This window comes from Ranitomeya imitator, chromosome 1, assembly GCF_032444005.1.
Source record: "Ranitomeya imitator isolate aRanImi1 chromosome 1, aRanImi1.pri, whole genome shotgun sequence".
In the NCBI taxonomy this organism is placed as follows: Eukaryota; Metazoa; Chordata; class Amphibia; order Anura; family Dendrobatidae; genus Ranitomeya; species Ranitomeya imitator.
Window position 1 is genome coordinate 155,009,178 of NC_091282.1, and position 16,600 is coordinate 155,025,777.

Here is a 16,600-nt window from a genome sequence, read left to right on the forward strand (position 1 = left end):
CAGGATAGAGCAGCACATGACAGGATGGGGACGCAGGATGGAGCAGCACATACCAGGATGGAGACCATATACCAATATAAATGCTCGCCACCCGGGCGTAGAACGGGTTAAATAGCTAGTTTATTATGATGGAATATAGGCTGAACAAATGTCTTTTTTCGGCCTTACTATGTTACCATATGCACCACTTCTGTATTTATCGCCCACTCCTGGTTTTGGCTACAAATACTGAGGTAAAATACTGACCAAATACTGAATATGTGAACATGGCCTTATTTTGAGAATAGCTGTTGGGATTGGGATGGAGCAGCTACCAACGAATTGAGGCACCTGGGCTAATATAATTCTAATGACTCATTCACATGTCCATGTTTAAACACGTACGTGAAAAAACTAGTAGTGGTGTCATCAATGTATGGTCCATATTTACCATCAGTGTTTTTCACAGAGGGTATAAAGAAATAAATGACAGAGCTTCTCCTACACTTCACAATGTTAGATACGGACTGTACACTGATGCCATTCGTGTGCTGTACAGGTTTTAAACAAACCCACAGACTTGTATTAGCATTTTCCATCTGTGCTGCTGGAAAAAAAAAAAAAAAGGACGTCTACATGTGTTCTGCACAGACACACGGTCCGTCCAGAAACACAGACAAGTAATCCGCACAATAGATTATAATGGGTATTTGTTAGATAGGTAAAAAATAAATATGGATAGAACTAGTACATGCAAGTGTGAATGAGGCCTCACAAAGTTACACAACATATTATATGCTGCAGATTTAGCTAAACACCTTGATAGCCAAGTTCCCATTTACATCGAAGGCTTTATCGTTCAATACAATTTATGTAGGAAGAAAAAGTGTTGCATTCTTCCCCAAAAAAAAAAAATGACGGATACATGAGCAGAAGCTGAACGGACGCCATTACTTCCCATGTGTATGAGTGACTGTATGTGACTGTCACACAACACATCGGCTTCTTGCTGGAGTTCCTGTAGCAGAATGAAAAAGCAGAACTCCAAATGCAATAGCGACCTCGCCCCATCGCTCTCTGATTATTCTCATGGTTATGGAGCTGGGAAATTCTGTATGATCATACTGGAAAGTAGCGGATTATCGGAGTTTCTGGATTATTGAATGCTGGATCATAGGATTAGGACTAGTGATGAGCGAATATACTCGTTACTTGAGATTTCTCGAGCACTCTCGGGGGTCCTCCGAGTATTTTGTAGTGCTCGGAGATTTAGTTTTCCTCACCTCAGCTGAATGATTTACATCTGTTAGCCAGCGTGATTATATGTGGGGATTCTCTAGCAACCAGGCAACCCCCACATGTACTTATGCTGGCTAACAGATATAAAACATTCAGCTGAGGTGAGAAAAACTAAATCTCTGAGCACTAATAAATACTCGGAGGACCCCCGAGCATGCTCGAGAAATCTCAAGTAACGAGTATATTCGCTCATCACTAATTAGGACTGCACGCGTCAGTCGTGTAACCACAGCGCACACACGTGACGTTTACATGCACGGACCTAATGGAAATGATGGGATATGAAATAGTACAGGCGAGCGACATCTGATAGACATGCAGCACGTCAAGCCCCCCATGCGAAGCCCCCCATGCTGGCGCTGCTGCACACTCACTTGGCCTCCCTCTTACAGGGCGCTGCACCACTTCCACGAGTGTTCACCTCCACAAAGACACAAGGCCACAATTCTCCAGAGAAATAATAAAGTGACTACTAACACTGGGCTGTCACCACACAGGACAGGGCACTACTGAGCCACCAGCCAGGAGGCAGATGGGGACGGCACAGCACTTCCTCCTCAGTCACAGCTCTCAGCTATTAAAAAAAATATATATTAAAAAAATCCACTAAAATCCCCCAAATCCCAGGAAGCAGCCCCTACAGCCACTGACATGCACAGTCTGGACAGAAAGCTCATTTGAGAGGACCCGGCCGGAAGGAAGGAAGGAAGGAAGAGAAACTGGATGTGTGCGTGCCAAGCCTCGGTCCGACAGGGCACCGCCTTTTTTGTCATGTGATCAATTTTTCGCCAATGTACAAGCGAGTTACTGAATCCTAGCCTGTCAGAGGACATGCGATGACGTCATGAGCAGGTGATCAGTCACGTGATGGGAGGAATGAATCGCTGCTGGCTGCTGATGTTGTGTACACTGTAACCACGTGAGCTGCTGACAGTGATGTAGTGTGCTGAGCCCAGACTAGCACGGTGTGTGTGAGAGTGTGGCCGTGTGTGAGTGTCAGGCTGTGTGTATCATGCTGTGAGTGTGAGTGTCAGGCTGTGTGTGATTGTCAGGCTGTGTGTGAGTGTCAGGCTGTGTGTGTGTCAGGCTGTGTGTGTATACAGTATAGACCAAAAGTTTAAACACACCTGTGTGTGTATCATGCTGTGTGTGTGAGTGACAGGCTGTGTGTGAGTGTCAGGCTGTGTGAGTGACAGGCTGTGTGAGTGTGAGGCTCTGAGTGAGTGTCAGGCTGTGTGTGTATCATGCTGTGTGTGAGTGTCAGGCTGTGTGTGTATACAGTATAGACCAAAAGTTTAAACACACCTGTGTGTGTATCATGCTGTGTGTGTGAGTGACAGGCTGTGTGAGTGTGAGGCTCTGAGTGTGTCAGGCTGTGTGTGAGTGTCAGGCTGTGTGTGAGTGTCAGGTTGTGTGTGTATCATGCTGTGTGTGAGAGTGTGGCCGTGTGTGAGTGTCAGGCTGTGTGTATCATGCTGTGAGTGTGAGTGTCAGGCTGTGTGTGATTGTCAGGCTGTGTGTGAGTGTCAGGCTATGTGTGTATACAGTATAGACCAAATGTTTAAACACACCTGTGTGTGTATCATGCTGTGTGTGTGAGTGTCAGGCTGTGTGTGTGAGTGTCAGGCTGTGTGTGAGTGTCAGGCTGTGTGAGTGACAGGCTGTGTGAGTGTGAGGCTCTGAGTGAGTGTCAGGCTGTGTGTGTATCATGCTGTGTGTGAGTATGAGGCTGTGTGAGTGTCAGGCTGTGTGTGAGTGTCAGGCTGTGTGTGTATACAGTATAGACCAAAAGTTTAAACACACCTGTGTGTGTATCATGCTGTGTGTGTGAGTGACAGGCTGTGTGAGTGTGAGGCTCTGAGTGTGTCAGGCTGTGTGTGAGTGTCAGGCTGTGTGTGAGTGTCAGGTTGTGTGTGTATCATGCTGTGTGTGAGAGTGTGGCCGTGTGTGAGTGTCAGGCTGTGTGTATCATGCTGTGAGTGTGAGTGTCAGGCTGTGTGTGATTGTCAGGCTGTGTGTGAGTGTCAGGCTATGTGTGTATACAGTATAGACCAAATGTTTAAACACACCTGTGTGTGTATCATGCTGTGTGTGTGAGTGTCAGGCTGTGTGTGAGTGTCAGGCTGTGTGAGTGACAGGCTGTGTGAGTGTGAGGCTCTGAGTGTGTCAGGCTGTGTGTGAGTGTCAGGCTGTGTGTGTCAGGTTGTGTGTGTGTCATGCTGTGTGTGAGTTTGAGGCTGTGTGTGAGTGTCAGGCTGTGTGTGAGTGTCAGGCTGTGTGTGTATACAGTATAGACCAAAAGGTTAAACACACCTGTGTGTGTATCATGCTGTGTGTGTGAGTGTCAGGCTGTGTGTGAGTGTCAGGCTGTGTGAGTGTGAGGCTCTGAGTGTGTCAGGCTGTGTGTGAGTGTCAGGCTGTGTGTGTCAGGTTGTGTGAGTGTCAGGCTGTGTGTGAGTGTCAGGCTGTGTGTGAGTGTCAGGCTGTGTGTGTCAGGTTGTGTGAGTGTCAGGCTTTGTGTGAGTGTCAGGCTGTGTGTGTCAGGTTGTGTGTGTATCATGCTGTGTGTGAGTATGAGGCTGTGTGTGAGTGTCAGGCTGTGTGTGAGTGTCAGGCTGTGTGTGAGTGTCAGGCTGTGTGAGTGACAGGCTGTGTGAGTGTGAGGCTCTGAGTGTGTCAGGCTGTGTGTGAGTGTCAGGTTGTGTGTGTATCATGCTGTGTGTGAGTATGAGGCTGTGTGTGTGTGAGTGTCAGGCTGTGTGTGAGTGTGAACAAAACTGAATAGCCCCAAAGTATGTGCGGAGGACCGCATGAATCAATAGAACAAGAAAGCAACAAAGTTCTCCAATACCAATATTAAATATAAAGAGATTTTATTCAAAAGGCAAGATTTTTAACCCCTTAGCGACCGCCGATATGCCTTTTAACGGCGGCCGTGGAAAAAGTAAATAGCGCCCCCCAGAGTCGGATATTCTCCGGGGTCTCGGCTGCCGGGGGTAGCCGAGACCCCAGAGAACATGATTCGGGGGGTTTTTACCGACCCCGCATTTGCAATCGCCGGTAATTAACCGTTTACCGGCGATCGCAAAAAAAAAAAAAAAACGCGATTTCTTTTTAATTTCTCTGTCCTCCGATGTGATCGCACATCAGAGGACAGAGAAATGGGGTCCCAAGTAGCCCCCCGATACTCACCTGTCTCCCCCGGTGCTCCTCGTGGCTCCCGATGGGCGCCGCCATCTTCAAAATGCGCCCGCCGGCCGGCACCGGGATAATCTTTGGGGTAACATGATAACATGATCGGGGTCGGTTTTACCGACAAATGTTTTGCGATCGCCGGTAATTAACTGTTTACCGGCGACCGCAAAAAAAAAAAAAAAATTTAATTCTCTGTCCTCTGATGTGATCGCACATCAGAGGACAGAGAAATAGGGGGATTCGGGGACCCTATCATATTCACCGGTGTCCCTGGGTCCTCCTGCTGCTCCTCCTGGCTGCCGGGGAAAAGAAAATGGCGGGCGCATGCCCGCCATCTATCACCATCTGCCGGCCGGCAGGAGAAGAGCAGTTGGGGCTAAAATTAGGGCTAGGGTTGAGGCTAGGGTTAGGGCTAGGGCTAAATTTAGGGTTAGGGTTGGGGCTAAATTCAGGGTTAGGGTTGGGGCTAAAGTTAGGGTTGGGGCTAAATTTAGGGTTGGGCTTCTTTCACACTTACGTCGGTACGGGGCCGTCGCAATGCGTCGGCCCGACATACCGACGCACGTTGTGAAAATTGTGCACAACGTGGGGCGCGGATGTAGTTTTTCAACGCATCCGCTGCGCAATCTATGTCCTGGGGAGGAGGGGGCGGAGTTACGGCCACGCATGCGCAGTCAGAAATGGCGGACGCGACGTACAAAAAAACGTTACATTGAACGTTTTTTGTGCCGATGGTCCGCCAAAACACAACTGATCCAGTGCACGACGGACGCGACGTGTGGCCATCCGTCACGATCCGTCGGCAATACAAGTCTATGGGCAAAAAACGCATCCTGCGGGCACATTTGCAGGATCCGTTTTTTGTCCAAAACGATGGATTGCGACGGATGCCAAACGATGCAAGTGTGAAAGTAGCCTTAGGGCTAGGGTTAGGGTTGGGGCTAAAGTTAGGGCTAGGGTTGGGGCTAAAGTTAGGGTTAGAGTTGGGATTAGGGTTAGGGTTTGGATTAGGGTTGGCATTAGGGTTACGCTTGGGATTAGGGTTAAGGTTAGGGTTGTGATTAGTGGTGTATTGGGATTAGGGTTAGGTTTGAGGTTAGGGTTGAGATTAGGATTAGGGGTGTGTTGGATTTAGGGTTTTGATTAGGGTTATGGTTAGGGTTGACATAAGGGTTGTTTTGGGGTTAGGGTTATGATTATCGTTAGCGTTAGTGATTAGGATTATGGATCGGGTTGGGATTAGGGTTAGGGGTGTGTTGGGGTTAGGGTTGGAGCTAGAATTGGGGGGTTTCCACTGTTTAGGTACATCAGGTGGTCTCCAAACACGACAGCCAATTTTGCGCTCAAAAAGTCAAATGGTGCTCCCTCCCTTCTGAGCTCTGCCGTGCGCCCAAACAGTGGGTTACCCCCACATATGGGGCATCAGCGTACTCGGGATAAATTGGACAACAACTTTTGGGGTCCAATTTCTCCTGTTACCCTTGTGAAAATAAAAACTTGGGCTACAAAAGCTTTTTTGTGGAAAAAAAAATATTTTTTTATTTTCACGATTCTGCGTTCTAAACTTCTGTGAAGCACTTGGGTATTCAAAGTTCTCACCACACATCTAGATAAGTTCCTTGGGGGTTCTAGTTTCCAAAATGGGGTCACTTGTGGGGGGTTACTACTGTTTAGGTACATCAGGGGCTCTGCAATCGCAACATAACGCCCACAGACCATTCTGTCAAAGTCTGCATTCCAAAACGGCGCTCCTTCCCTTCCGAGCTCTGCCGTGCGCCCAAACAGTGGTTTACCCCCACATATGGGGTACCACCATACTCAGGACAAATTGGACAACAATGTTTGGGGTCCGATTTCTCTTGTTACCCTTGTGAAAATAAAAACTTGGGGGTTAAAAAATCTCTTTTGTGGAAAAAAAAATATTTTTTATTTTCACGACTCTGCATTGTAAACTTTTGTGAAGCACTTGGGCATTCAAAGTTCTCACCACACATCTAGATAAGTTCCTTGGGGGGATCTAGTTTCCAAAACGGAGTCGCTTGTGGGGGGTTACTACTGTTTAGGTACATCAGGGGCTCTGCAAACGCAACATAACGCCCACAGACCATTCTATCTAAGTCTGCATTCCAAAACGGCGCTCCTTCCCTTCCAAACTCTGCCGTGCGCCCAAACAGTGGTTTACCCCCACATATGAGGCATCAGCGTACTCAGGATAAATTGGACAACAACTTTAGTGGTCCAATTTCTCCTGTTACCCTTGTGAAAATAAAAACTTCGGGGCTACAAAATCTTTTTTGTGGAAAAAAAAATATTTTTTTATTTTCACGATTCTGCGTTCTAAACTTCTGTGAAGCACTTGGGCATTCAAAGTTCTCACCACACATCTAGATAAGTTCCTTGGGGGGTCTAGTTTCCAAAATGGGGTCACTTGTGGGGGGTTACTACTGTTTAGGTACATCAGGGGCTCTGCAATCGCAACATAACGCCCACAGACCATTCTGTCAAAGTCTGCATTCCAAAACGGCGCTCCTTCCCTTCCGAGCTCTGCCGTGCGCCCAAACAGTGGTTTACCCCCACATATGGGGTACCAGCATACTCAGGACAAATTGGACAACAACGTTTGGGGTCCGATTTCTCTTGTTACCCTTGTGAAAATAAAAACTTGGGGGTTAAAAAATCTTTTGTGGAAAAAAAAATATTTTTTATTTTCACGACTCTGCATTCTAAACTTTTGTGAAGCACTTGGGCATTCAAAGTTCTCACCACACATCTAGATAAGTTCCATTGGGGGTCTAGTTTCCAAAATGGGGTCACTTGTGGGGGGTTTCCACTGTTTAGGCACATCAGGGGCTCTCCAAACGCGACATGGCGTCCGATCTCAATTCCAGACAATTCTACATTGAAAAAGTAAAACGGCACGCCTTCTCTTCCAAGCTCTGTGGTGCTCCCAAACAGTGGTTTACCCTCACATATTGGGTATCAGCGTACTCAGGAGAAATTGCACTACAACTTTTGTGGTCTAATTTCTCCTGTGAGCCTTGTGAAAAGAAAAATTTGGGGGCAAAAAGATCATTTTTGTAGAAAAAATGCGATTTTTTATTTTCACGGCTCAACGTTATAAACTTCTGTGAAGCACATGGGGGTTAAAAGTGCTCACCACACATCTAGATAAGTTCCTTAAGGGGTCTAGTTTCCAAAATGGTGTCACTTGTGGGGGGTTTCCACTGTTTAGGCACATCAGGGGCTCTCCAAACGCGACATGGCGTCCGATTTCAATTCCAGACAATTCTACATTGAAAAAGTAAAACGGCACTTCTTCTCTTCCAAGCTCTGCGGTGCGCCCAAACAGTGGTTTACCCCCACATATTGGGTATCGATGTACTCAGGAGAAATTGCACTACAACTTTTGTGGTCTAATTTCTCCTGTGAGCCTTGTGAAAAGAAAAATTTGGGGGCAAAAAGATCATTTTTGTAGAAAAAATGCGATTTTTTATTTTCACGGCTCAACGTTATAAACTTCTGTGAAGCACATGGGGGTTCAAAGTGCTCACCACACATCTAGATAAGTTCCTTAAGGGGTCTAGTTTACAAAATGGGGTCACTTGTGGGGGGTTTCCACTGTTTAGGCACATCAGGGGCTCTCCAAACGCGACATGGCGTCCGATCTCAATTCCAGACAATTCTACATTGAAAAAGTAAAACGGCGCTCCTTCACTTCCAAGCTCTGCGGTGCGCCTAAACAGTGGTTTACCCTCACATATGGGGTATCGACGTATTCAGGAGAAATCGCACAACAACTTTTGTGGTCTAATTTCTCCTGTTACCCTTGAGAAAATAAGAATTTGTGGGCGAAAAGATCATTTTTGTGTAAACAAATGCGATTTTTTATTTTCACGGCTCTACGTTATAAACTTCTGTGAAGCTCCTGGGGGTTCAAAGTGCTCACCACACATCTAGATAAGTTCCTTAAGGGGTCTAGTTTACAAAATGGGGTCACTTGTGGGGGGTTTCCACTGTTTAGGCACATCAGGGGCTCTCTAAACGTGACATGGCGTCCGATCTCAATGCCGTATTTCCTATATGGTACATTTGTTGTAGTTTGTCTGCTTATTAATCAGATTTTTATTTTTGAAGGATAAGACCAGACTTTTGTGTGTTTTAGGGCGAGTTTCGTTTGTCAAGTTGTGTGTGTTGAGTTGCGTGTGGCGACATGCATGTAGTGACTTTTGTGAGATGAGTTTTGTGTGGCAACATGCGTGTAGCAACTTTTTGTGTGTCGAGTTGCATGTGACAGGTTAGTGTAGCAACTTGTGTGCAGCAAGTTTTGCGCATAGCGAGTTTTGCGTGTGGCGAGTTTTGTGTGGTGCCTTTTGAGTATGTGCAAGTTTTGTGTGAGGCAAATTTTGCATGTGTTGCAACTTTTGTGCATGTGGCAATTTTTCCGCGTGTGCAAGTTTTGCGTGTGGCGAGTTTTCCATGAGGTGAGTTTTGCACTTGTGGCGAGTTTTGCAAGAACCTAGTTTTTGCATGTGGCGAGTTATGCGCGTGGCGAGTTTTGAGCGGCGACTTTTGTGTTTCGACTTTTATGTGGCGAGGTTGGCGTATGTGTGGTGAAATGTGTGCTGAGGGTGATATGTGTTCAAGCACGTGGTAGTGTGTGGCGCATTTTGTGTGTGTGTTCATATCCCCGTGTGTGGTGAGTATCCCATGTCGGGGCCCCACCTTAGCAACTGTACGGTATATACTCTTTGGCGCCATCGCTCTCACTCTTTACGTCCCCCGTGTTCACATCTGGCAGCTGTCAATTTGCCTCCTACACTTTTCCTTTCACTTTTTTCCCCATTATGTAGATAGGGGCAAAATTGTTTGGTGAATTGGAACGCGCAGGGTTAAAATTTCGCCTCACAACATAGCCTATGACGCTCTCGGGGTCCAGACGTGTGACTGTGCAAAATTTTGTGGCTGTAGCTTTGACGACTCCAACACTTTTCCTTTCACTTTTTTCCCCATTATGTAGATAGGGGCAAAATTGTTTGGTGAATTGGAACGCGCGGGGTTAAAATTTCGCCTCACAACATAGCCTATGACGCTCTGGGGTCCAGACGTGTGACTGTGCAAAATTTTGTGGCTGTAGCTTCGACGCCTCCAACACTTTTCCTTTCACTTTTTTCCCCATTATGTAGATTGGGTGCAAAATTGTTTGGTGAATTGGAACGCGTGGGGTTAAAATTTCGCCTCACAACATAGCCTATGACGCTCTCGGGGTCCAGACGTGTGACTGTGCAAAATTTTGTGGCTGTAGCTTCGACGCCTCCAACACTTTTCCTTTCACTTTTTTCCCCATTATGTAGATAGGGGAAAAATTGTTTGGTGAATTGGAACGCGCGGGGTTAAAATTTCGCCTCACAACATAGCCTATGATGCTCTCGGGGTCCAGACGTGTGACTGTGCAAAATTTTGTGGCTGTAGCTTCGACGCCTCCAACACTTTTCCTTTCAATTTTTTCCCCATTATGTAGATAGGGGCAAAATTGTTTGGTGAATTGGAACGCGTGGGGTTAAAATTTCGCCTCACAACATAGCCTATGACGCTCTCGGGGTCCAGACGTGTGACTGTGCAAAATTTTGTGGCTGTAGCTTCGACGCCTCCAACACTTTTCATTTCACTTTTTTCCCCATTATGTAGATAGGAGCAAAATTGTTTGGTGAATTGGAACGCGCGGGGTTAAAATTTCACCTCACAATATAGCCTATGACGCTCTCGGGGTCCAGACGTGTGACTGTGCAAAATTTTGTGGCTGTAGCTGCGACGGTGCAGATGCCAATCCCGGACATACATACACACATACACACATTCAGCTTTATATATTAGATATATATATATATATATATATATACTAGCTGAAGAGCCCGGCGTTGCCTGGGCATAGTAAATATCTGTGGTTAGTTATAGCACGTCACTTCTCTTATTTTCCCATCACGCCTCTCATTTTTCCAATCACATCTTTAATTTTCCCCCTCACATCTCTCATTTTCTCCCTCACTCCTCTCATTCCCGCCTAACACTTGTCATTTCGACCTCACATCTGTCATTTTCCGATCACTACACTATTTTCCCTCACTCCTCTCATTTTGCACTCACACCTTTTCATTTTCACCTCACACCTCTCATTTTCACCTCAGTATATACATGTTTGTCATCTCCCTTATATATAGTATACACCTGTATGTCATCTCCTGTATATAGTATATATATAACGCTACACGGGGGTGAGATGACAAGACGTAGTGAACCCAATAGTGGACCCTCTGGGTCACGGTCCCAGAGCCCCCCAGGGCGAGCAAACCTGATAGATGCACCCCCTGTACAGGGAGTGTTAGGAGCAGGCCCAAGGAGGATGGAACCGCAACTGCTGGAGCCAAAGGGACGACTGGGTGAAGCAGCGGAGCAGGAACGCAGAGGAAGACGAGGCGGAGAGCTGAAAAGGAAAAACACTAATGTTAGGATAAGGCAGAACCAGGAACCAGCAGGAACAGGGAACAGAGGAAAACCGGAGGAACAGGGAGAAACCGGAGAAACGGAACCCAGAAAGGAATCCTCAGGATGGGCCCAAATACGACGCTGGCGCTAGCAGGAACGCTACAGCGAAGATACACAGGCGCTTACCTGTGGAAGCGCCGAACAGAAATACCCGGTGGGCGCCGCCATATTGGAGGCGGAGCCACCGGGTCACAACCTCCCAGCAGGCAGAGCGGCGGAAGAGGCCCTACGGCGCATGCGCGGACTGCAGATGCGCCGAGAAGCAGAGAAGCCGAGCCGACCAGAAGGAGGAGGGACGTTGGGAGCGTGCCGGCCGGACAGGTAAGTATCGGCGATCGTGACAGTACTCCCTTTCTTACTCCCCCCTCTTTTAGAGCTGGAAAGAAACCTCTTCAAAATATGGGGTGCATTGATGTTCTCTCGAGGTTCCCAAGATCTCTCTTCAGGACCAAATCCCTTCCAGTCAATAAGAAATAGCGTTCGGCCTTAAACTGTCTTTTGAGCTAAAATATCCCTCACCTCGAACTGATCGTCGGAAGAGGAAAAGGATGGGACAAAAGATGACGCAGAGTGAAAACGATTAAATACAGCAGGTTTAAGGAGCGAGACATGAAAGGCATTAGGCACACGCAAAGAAGCTCGTAATTTTAACTTATATGTCACCTCATTGATTCGGCTAGAAATTTCGAAAGGACCAATGTAGCGAGGACCTAATTTATGAGAAGGGATCTTTAGCCTAATGTACCGAGAGGAGAGCCAAACCTTATCCCCCGGTAGATATGGAGGAGCATCTAGTCGTCTTTTATCTGCAAACCTTTTCATACGATCAGTAGCCTTTAGAAGTGACTCCTTAGTCTCTAGCCAAATCTTGGAGAACTCCAGGGACAGAGAATCAGCCGCCGGTACGCCTGACGTGCTGGAAATGGGAATAGGAATGCCAGGGTGTTGCCCAAAGACCACAAAGAAAGGAGATTTAGAAGAAGATTCATTAGGATGATTGTTATAGGCAAATTCCGCCCATGGAAGCAAGGAAACCCAATCGTTATGATGAGCATTGGAGAAATGTCGTAGGTAGGATGTGAGAATTTGATTGACGCGCTCCACTTGGCCATTAGACTGAGGATGATAAGCGGAGGAGAAATCCAGAGTTACCTTCATTAAGCCACACAGAGCTCTCCAGAATCGAGCCGTGAACTGGACTCCTCGATCCAAAACAATATGAAGAGGGAAGCCGTGAAGTCGGAAGATATGGCAGATGAAGATCTTCGCCAGTTCGGGAGCAGATGGCAAACCAGATAAGGGTATGAAGTGAGCCATTTTGGAAAATCGATCGACAACCACCAGGATAACGGAGCAATTAAAGGAGCGAGGGAGATCCGTGATAAAGTCCATGGCGATATGACTCCAAGGAGTAGAAGGTACTGGTAGCGGATGTAAGAGTCCGGAAGGTAATTGCCGGGGAACCTTGTTTTTAGCACAAGAAGGACACGAAGCGATGAAATCTCGGACATCTTGACGAAGGGACGGCCACCAATAGTGGCGAGCAATAAGAGAAAGGGTCTTCTTAACTCCAGCATGTCCAGCAAGTTTGGAAGAATGACCCCAGAGTAGAACTCTCTTTTTGTCCTCGCTTGCCACGAAGGTCTTCCCAGGAGGTAAAGAGATTACTTCTAAAGGAGTAACGGAAATGATCCTAGCAGGGTCAATAATATGTGCAGGAGTCTCCACTTCATCCAACGGCTGAAAGGACCGTGAGAGAGCATCAGCTCTGACATTCTTGTCACCAGGACGAAAATGGAGTTCGAAATCAAAACGTCCAAAAAACAGGGACCATCTAGCTTGTCGAGGATTAAGTCTTTGAGCCGACTGCACATAGGCTAGATTCTTATGGTCCGTAAATATAGTGAAGGGATGGACAGCCCCCTCGAGGAGATAACGCCACTCCTCTAAGGCCAACTTAATGGCTAACAGTTCCTTGTCTCCGATGGAGTAGTTTCGTTCCGAAGACGAAAATGACTTGGAGAAGAAACCACACGTGACGATACGTCCAGAGGCAGCCTTTTGTAAGTGGACTGCTCCAACTCCCAAGGAAGATGCATCCACTTCAAGAACAAAGGGTCTGTTGACATCAGGACGATGAAGCACGGGAGCTTCAGCAAATCTCTGTTTCAAAGTTAGAAATGCATTTTGCGACTCTGCTGACCAGTTGTTGGAATCAACTCCTTTGCGAGTAAGAGCCGAGATGGGCTTGGTCAATGAAGAAAAATGTGGGATGAATTGCCTATAGTAATTGGCGAAGCCGAGGAAACGTTGAATGGCTTTAACTCCTACTGGTCGTGGCCAATCCAGAACCGCAGACACTTTGGCTGGATCCATTTTCAGACCGGCATCGGAAACGATATATCCCAGGAAAGGTACACTTGATTGTTCGAAGACACATTTTTCAATCTTGGCAAAAAGATGATTCTCACGGAGACGTTGTAAAACCAGACGGACGTCACGTCGATGAGTGGTGAGATTCGGAGAGAAGATGAGAATGTCGTCTAAATAAACCACGACACTAACATACAGACAATCTCTGAAGATGTCATTTACGAATTCTTGGAATACACCAGGAGCGTTACAGAGTCCAAAAGGCATAACCAAGTACTCATAATGGCCGTCTCGAGTGTTAAACGCGGTCTTCCATTCGTCTCCTGCACGAATTCGTACCAGATTGTATGCACCACGGAGATCCAGCTTAGTGAACACTCGTGCTCCTCTTAAACGGTCAAAGAGCTCAGAGATTAATGGCAATGGATATTTGTTTTTCACCGTTATGTTGTTCAAACCTCTATAATCAATACATGGACGAAGAGAGACGTCTTTTTTCTTGACGAAAAAGAAACCGGCTCCAGCTGGCGAAGAGGATTTTCGAATGAAACCTCTGGCAAGGTTCTCCTGAACGTACTCCGACATGGCTTGAGTCTCTGCAGGGGAGAGAGGGTAGATTCTTCCTCGCGGAGGCATGGCACCAGGAACCAGGTCTATAGGACAGTCGTAGGACCGATGTGGAGGAAGACTCTCCGCTTCCTTCTTATTGAAAACATCAGAAAAAGAAGAGTAAACAGAAGGCAGACCAGAAAGAACAAGGGAAGAGGAAGAGTCACCCACAGGACGTACTGACGACAGACACCGAGTTCGACAGGAATCCCCCCAACAAAGAATATTGCCATTATGCCAATCAAATGCGGGCTCGTGGGTCCGTAACCAGGGTAAACCTAAAAGGACTGGATGAGAAATATTGGCTAAAACGTAAAACGCAATTTTCTCCTTATGTAAAACCCCTACTTGCAGCTCTACTACCTGAGTGACTTGGGTTACAGTCTCCTGCAAGGGTTTGCCGTCCACCGAAGCAAGAAAAAGAGGACTTTCTAGGGTCTTAACGGGAACAGAAAATCTAACAACCTCCTCTTGTCTAATAAAATTCCCGGCAGCACCCGAGTCAATGTAGGCTAGCAAAGAATAGCGTTTACCAGAGACATGAAGTAAGACGGAAAGCGTAAGGGGTTGAGAGGTATCACAAGTACCTAGGGAGGCCTCTCTTACCTGACCTAGGCGGAGGAGTTTTCCGGACGATCAAGGCAAGCACGGAGGAGATGGGAAGCACTACCACAGTAGAAACACAAGCCTTGGGTGCGCCTCTCCTGGCGCCGTTGCTCAGACATCTTGAGCCGGTCCACTTGCATCGGCTCAGGCGCTAGCACAATAGTAGATGCCCTGGGTCTGGGACTAGATGGTCTTCGTAATGGCAGGGAAGGACGAGGAATCCTTCTCTCACGCGCACGCTCTTGAAATCGGAGGTCTATACGGGTAGCCAGGGATATCAAATCCTCCAAATTGGTAGGAGTATCTCGACCCGCCAACTCATCCTTAATGCGTCCGGACAGTCCCCGCCAAAATGCCCCTACCAAGGCCTCATTATTCCACCCAAGATCAGACGACAGCGTGCGGAACTGAATGGCGTACTGACCCACAGATAGAGTCCCCTGTTGTAAGCTGAATAGAGACTCGGTAGTAGAGGCCAGACGACCAGGTTCGTCGAAAACTCGACGGAAGGTTTCAAAGAAATCGGCTAAGTGAGACATAAGATGGTCGTCACGCTCCCAGAGAGGATTTACCCACGCCAACGCATCCCCCTCAAGATGAGAAATTATGAAAGCTATCTTAGCCCGATCGGTGGGATATTGTAAGGGCAAGAGCTCAAAGTGGAGATGGCACTGATTTAAGAAACCCCGACATAATTTAGGGTCTCCATTATAACGTGGGGGTTTGGCCAGACGAGGTGGTGCGTGAGAAGCGGGGACCGGAGCGGGAGCAGATGCAGAGGTCTGCAGAGAGAGAAGGCGAGAATCTATCGCAGCCATATAAGAAAAAATTTGCGTTTGTGTGTCGCGCTGCTGCGCCAGTTCTTGCTGCAAACTAAGCAACAAAGACGCATTCCCGGGATCGGAAGACTGCAGTGAGGACAAAGGGGAATCCATAGACTTCATGAAAGCCATCATACGGGACTGATTTTCACGAAGAAAGAGCAACTCTTTCTGAGCAGCCGAGGCTCCAGCGGGATCCATGGCCTGTGTATACTATAACGCTACACGGGGGTGAGATGACGAGACGTAGTGAACCCAATAGTGGACCCTCTGGGTCACGGTCCCAGAGCCCCCCAGGGCGAGCAAACCTGATAGATGCACCCCCTATACAGGGAGTGTTAGGAGCAGGCCCAAGGAGGATGGAACCGCAACTGCTGGAGCCAAAGGGACGACTGGGTGAAGCAGCGGAGCAGGAACGCAGAGGAAGACGAGGCGGAGAGCTGAAAAGGAAAAACACTAATGTTAGGATAAGGCAGAACCAGGAACCAGCAGGAACAGGGAACAGAGGAAAACCGGAGGAACAGGGAGAAACCGGAGAAACGGAACCCAGAAAGGAATCCTCAGGATGGGCCCAAATACGACGCTGGCGCTAGCAGGAACGCTACAGCGAAGATACACAGGCGCTTACCTGTGGAAGCGCCGAACAGAAATACCCGGTGGGCGCCGCCATATTGGAGGCGGAGCCACCGGGTCACAACCTCCCAGCAGGCAAAGAGGCGGAAGAGGCCCTACGGCGCATGCGCGGACCGCAGATGCGCCGAGAAGCAGAGAAGCCGAGCCGACCAGAAGGAGGAGGGATGTTGGGAGCGCGCCGGCCGGACAGGTAAGTATCGGCGATCGTGACAATATACCTGTATGTCATCTCCCCTGTATATAGTATATACCTGCTGTGTGTCATCTCCCCTGTATATAGTATATACCTGTATGTCATCTCCTCCTATATATAGTATATACCTGTATGTCATTTCCTCCTATATATAGTATATACCTGTATGTCATCTCCTCCTATATATAATATATACCTGTATGTCATCTCCTTCTATATATAGTATATACCTGTATGTCATCTCCTCCTGTATATAGTATATACCTGTGTGTCATCTCCCCTGTATATAGTATATATCTGTGTGTCATCTCCTTCTGTATATAGTATATACCTGTATGTCATCTTCTATATA

General features: G+C 47.4%; 1 protein-coding gene across 4 annotated transcripts in view; it reads right to left on the bottom strand.

Annotated features, from left to right (window-relative positions):
* The window catches only part of ARB2A (ARB2 cotranscriptional regulator A), a 607,421-nt gene extending 605,392 nt beyond the window's left edge, over positions 1–2,029 (bottom strand). Inside the window, exons 1-2 of one of the 4 annotated variants that reach the window (XM_069751809.1) lie at positions 1,930–1,961; positions 1,653–1,852 (exon numbers count right to left, since the gene is read on the bottom strand). The gene's annotated coding sequence lies outside the window, so the exon portion shown is untranslated. Of the gene's footprint in view, positions 1–1,652 lie in introns of all 4 variants that reach the window. The other 3 variants (XM_069751802.1, XM_069751789.1, XM_069751796.1) reach the window with 3 other exon arrangements.
* Positions 2,030–16,600: the final 14,571 nt, after the last annotated feature.